We start from the raw sequence: 5,689 nt of genomic DNA, 5'->3' as shown, positions 1-5,689 counted from the left end.
AAAAAAAAAAAAAAAAAAAAAGAAGAAGAAGAAGAAGAAGTAATTGTCAGCCTTTGCCTCATTCAGTCTGGGAAAACTTCTCTGGGGCCAAAGCTTCCTAGCATCTGGGACTCTTTTCCTCTAACTGGCAGGCCCAGGTGCTGGTCAGTTCTGGCTGCTTCATTTGTAAACCTGCCAGGTGCCTGGTTTAGGAACTTTCTGATTCTTCCTTGTTGAGAGGGTCCTAGGGGAAAATGCCTTTTTTTTTTTTCTTGGTTTCATGGAGAGAAACAAAAACAGAAAGAAACAGATATACAGAGAGAAACCTAGAGGCACTATTAATAGAAAGAGACCGAGAAAAAAACACCAGGAGAAATATTTTTCTGACATTTTTTTTTCTAACAAGAGAAGACAAATACAAACAGAGCTGAAGATAAAATAAAAGCTGATTCCCACCACAACTCTGCAAAATTTCTTGGAAAGGATCATGTTTCAAATAAATACACATGCAGTACAGATGGTGGTATTTCTTGCTTTTTTCCCTACTTTTAACTCTGGGGTATTTTGAGCATGCACCTTCCCCCATCCCAAATGCCCAGTGGAATAGTCTTACCTATGTTTCCATTCAGGCCCAATCCTTCTGGTTGAATTCCATAGGAGGTAGAATTATTATCACCTTTTATCACCTTAGAAGCAAAGATTCTAAGAGCAAAAAGTGACTTTAGGGCACACCTCCTCTTCCTGCAATATTTTACATGTGAGAAAACTGAGGCTCAGAGAGGTTGGGTAAGTTAGCAAGATCCTACAAACAAATGACAGAGCCAGGTTAGATGGCAATCTGTAGTAAGATACGTGTCCTTATTTATCAGGTCCCCAGCAAGAAACAGATGGATAATTGAGAGAGATGTTACAGTGCCCAAGGGCCAGTGACAGTGTGGAAACTTGATCACTATTGGGCTTCAGGGGACAACAGGAAGGGAGCAGCAAACAAATGAGAAAGGCCACCTGACAGGGGTCTGCAGTGACCCCACTTTTAGGAAGGTGGGGTGTCAGTGGAAAATAAATAACCTCTTTTTTTTTTTTGAGACGGAGTCTCGCTCTGTCGCCCAGGCTGGAGTGTAGTGGCATGATCTTGGCTCACTGCAGCCTCCACCTCCCTGGTTCAAGCAATCCTGCCTCAGTCTCCCAAGTACCTGGGACTACAGGCACGCACTGCCATGCCCAGCTAATTTTTGTATTTTTAGTAGAGACAGGGTTTTGCCATGTTGGCCAGGTTGGTCTCGAACACATGACCTCAGGTGATTCCCCCACCTCAGCCTCCCAAAGGGCTGGGATTACAGGCATAAACCACCGCGCACGCCCATAAATAACCTCTTGTCCCAATCCTCTCTCCTCCTAATCTCCATTGGGAGAATTTAACCAGAAGGCAGAGGACAAGAAGACCTACTGATAGAGACCAGGAGTACCCAGTAGGGCAGAGAGTAGGTCTGGAGGGGTACATGGAAGCACGCCTATCATCACTTTATTTATTATTATTATTATTATTTGAGATGGAGTCTAGCTTTATCGCCCAGGCTGGAGTGAAGTGGCGAGATCGCACCACTGCACTCTAGCCTGGGTGGCAGAGCAAGACTGCCTCAAAAAATTAAAAAAAACAAAAAAAAAAAGGAAGAGAGAAGCTAAAAAAAAAAAAAATAGGAAGAGAGAAGCTAGAGTCTTGGGACCTGTGAGCAGATAGTTAAATGGAAGCCTGGGAGGCCCTCAGGGACCTCCTTGACTTGACAGATCCCTTTGCTGTATCCTTTCTCCTGCTCTCCGTACCTCTAGAATCACCTCCCTACCCTAAAGCCAAAGGAGTCTGAGGTGGAGTCAAGACTCTCAGAAGCAAGTTAAACCAGTTCCTGCAGGTCCTGACATGCCCTGCTGAATAGGCCCTGCAGAAAATTCCTGTCCTCAGCTGTAGCCACAGCTGGCTACTGGTGGTAAGAAAGACACCTGGGGAGGGGAGATATCTCAAGGAAAACACAATTTGACACCTTCCTCCAAATACAGATAGAACCAAACTGGACTTTTAGGAGCTGAGACCGTGCCTGCGGGGCGAAGCTACCACTCAAGTCACCTCCTCCTTGGTCAGCATAGTGGCTACTTCTGCCTGAAAGGACGTCTCCAATGAGCACCAATGCCTGTTTCTTGGGGCCTCCAACCAATTGTGCCAGCTCAGGTCCTAGCAGAGCTCCTGGTGTTCTCTGAGAAGCTGCCTCCCAGCAATATCTGACAGCCCAGCTTTCAGTTTCTTTCTCCAGGTTGCTCAGGTTCCCTGAGTCCTGGGGAAAGGCCACACGTGGCTTATTCCTCGTGCAGGCAACACTGCTGGGCGTCTTGCCTCGCTATGGTTATACATGGTAGACTACAACCAGGAGGAGTACAGAGGTTAATGGTTCAGGATTGGGTAAAGGCCTGGCTGGAGGCTCGACGGCTTGGAGCTTGGTGTAAAAGTTACCTCCCCCTGTTTCTGGTGCTTCAGAGTCAAAATTATTTGGCCTGACTTTAAGTGAGGGAGTTCTGCCATCTTTCCTGGACTGTGAAAGCTCAGCCGATGACTCAGGGAGCCCTAAGAATGCTTTACAGTTGTGCTCTGTAAACACCGTCACATTACATGTTACAGAAGTTCACAGTCAGCCAAGAGATTTAGTTACCTGCCTACAGTCAAAAGCTGGTTAATGATTAGAAACAGGATTTAACTTCGGGAGCATCAACCTCAGATCCAGTGCTTTTTCTCTAAGCTGCCTCCTACCTAACTCCTCGAACCAATGCTCTATTTATTTATTTATTTCAGATAGGGTCTGGCTCTATCACCCAGGCTGAAGTGCAGTGTTGCAATCATAGCTAACTACAGCCCCAAACTCCTTGTGCTCAAGCGATCCTCCCACCTCAGCCTCCCAAGTAACTGGGACTACAGGTACATGCCACTTGTAGTGATTTTTACTTTTAATTTTTTTTTTTTTTTTAATAAAGATGAGGTCTTAGTATGTTGTCTAGCCTGGTCTTGAGCTTCTGGCCTCAAGCAATCCTCCTACCTCAATCTCCCAAAGCGCTGAGGTTAGGTATGAGCCACCGCACCCCACCTCAATTTATTGAATTTGGTGATCCAGTGATCCAGTGGCAACATTCCATTCCTTCCATAATAAGATCTATTTGGCTTTAAACAACAAAACACACACACTTCTGAGAAGCTGTATGCTTACATCTTTGTAAATCAAATCTGCAGATAAATGCAGAGGGAAGCTTGATTCAAGGATTGCTACTCTGAAAACCTCATTAAAGTGAAACAAAACCCCAAAAAAACTCCTTCAAGTTTGAGACCAGCCTGAGCAATACAGCAAACCCTGTCTCTTAAAAAAAAAAATTGCCATGCAGGGTAGTGCATGCCTACAGTCCCAGCTACTCAAGAGGCTGAGGTGGGAGGATTGCTTGAGTGCCTGGGAGGTTGAGACTGTAGTGAGCCAAGATGGCGCCACTGCACTCCAGCCTGGGCAACATAGCAAGACCCTGTCTCAAAACAAAAACAAAAAACTCCTTCACACTACACCGCTACCTTCCTCTCCCCACAATCCCCTTAAAATACATGTTTTGTGCATATCTTTGTTTTCTCCACACTCCATGCGGAGTTTGTTTATGCAGGAGAGGGATTTCTAGAGGCAAGGAGCTAAGCTCTGGCTCCCCCTACTGGGTGTATGATGGATTCATTGGCCCCAAATCTCCCATGAGACTCTATGGCTCTCCAATCTTGTACCTGCCTCTGCTTGGAAAGCCCCCAAAAGGCAGGGCTCCCTAAGGAGAGGTGTGACCATGGAAGGCTTTCTAGAAGAGTTGAAACCTGAACTATACCTTGAAAGATTTTGACAGGAAGTTGGTAAGCTGGTTTGTAATTATTTCGTCATTGAACAATATATCTTAACAATCATTCTAAGTTAGTGCATATAGATTCCCTCCCTCCCTCCCTCCCTCCTTCCTTTCTTCCTTCCTTCCTTCCGACAGAGTCTCGTTCTGTCGCCCAGGCTGGAGTGCAAGCTCAGGCTCCCAGGTTAACGCCATTCTACTGCCTCAACCTCCTGAGTAGCTGGGATTACAGGCGCCCATCACCACGCCTAGCTAATTTTTTTGTATTTTTTAGTAGAGACGGGGTTTCACCGGGTTAGCCAGGATGGTCTCGATCTCCTGACTTTGTGATTCGCCCGCCTCGGCCTCCCAAAGTGCTGGGATTACAGGCGTGAGCCACTGCTCCCGGCCCCCAATTTTTTTTTAATAAATAAATATAGGCCTGGCGCAGTGGCTCACGCCTGTAACCCCAGTACTTGGGAGGCTGAGGTGGGCAGATTACCTGAAGTCAGGAGTTTGAACCAGCCTGGCCAACATGGTGAAACCACATCTGTACTAAAAATACAAAAATTAGCCAGACATGGTGGCATGCGCCTATAATCCCAGCTACTCAGGAGGCTGAGGCATGAGAATTGCTTGAACCCGGGAGGTGGAGGTTGCAGTGAGCCGAGATTGTACCACAGCACTCCAGCCTGGGTGACAGAAGTCTCAAAAAAAAAAAAAAAATTAAACATATACAAATAAAAGTGTAAAAAATTAGGGCCAGGGGCCGGGCGCGATGTCTCACGCCTGTAATCCCAGCACTTTGGGAGGAGGCCAAGGCAGGCGGATCACCTGAAGTTAGGAGTTCAAGACCAGCCTGACCAATATGGTGAAGCCCCGTCTCTACTAAAAAAAAAAAAAATACAAAAATTAGCCAGTCATGGTGGCGGGCGCCTGTAGTCCCAGCTACTTCGGAGGCTGAGACAGAAGAATTGCTTGAACCAGAGAGGCGGAGGTTGCAGTGAGCCGAAATCGTGCTACTGCACTCCAGCCTGAGCGACAGAGTGAGACTCCATCTCAAAAAATAAAACGAACAACAACAACAAAAAACAACAATAGGGCCAGGTGCAGTTTGGGCAACAGAGTGAGACTGTGTCTCAAAAAATAATACTAATTTTTGAACACCATAAATACCATTTGACAGGCTAAGAGTTCCTGATAAAGACCACAGTCACCAGTTAAATAAACTGGTGGCCTCAGAACAATAATATCAATGTTGACATCATGTGTGATGACTCATGCATCCTCCATCATCTTTGGGAATCCTATGACATCCTGGCTAGCAACTCCAGGTCTGCCCAGGTGCCTGCAAGGCAGATTCCCTAGCAAGGCAAGTTTAGGTATCTCAGGTCTTAGCTAGATCTCCTATTATCTTCTGCTATCAAATGAGACCCAAGATAGCTGTACATTTTCTTGGCTAATTAAAGATGAGAAAGCATCTAAAACTCTACAACCTGTACTTTGAAACAATGTCTTAGAGTACAAGTTCAAAATGTTGAGATAGGCTGGGTGCGGTGGCTCATGCCTGTAATCCCAGCACTCTGGGAGGCCAAGGCAGGCAGGAGGATCATTTGAGCTCAAGAGTTCGCGAGATCAGCCTTGGCAACATGGTGAAAACCTGTCTCTGTTTAAAAAAAAAAACACTGGCCGGGCGTGGTGGCTCACGCCTGTAATCCCAGAACTTTGGGAGGCTGAGGTGGGTGGATCATCTGACATTGGGAGTTCGAGACCAGCCTGACCAACATGGAGAAACCCTGTCTCTACTAAAAATACAAAATTAGTCGGGCAT

This window comes from Colobus angolensis, unplaced genomic scaffold, assembly GCF_000951035.1.
Source record: "Colobus angolensis palliatus isolate OR3802 unplaced genomic scaffold, Cang.pa_1.0 Scaffold308, whole genome shotgun sequence".
Taxonomy (NCBI): domain Eukaryota; kingdom Metazoa; phylum Chordata; class Mammalia; order Primates; family Cercopithecidae; genus Colobus; species Colobus angolensis.
This window is presented reverse-complemented; position numbering follows the sequence as displayed.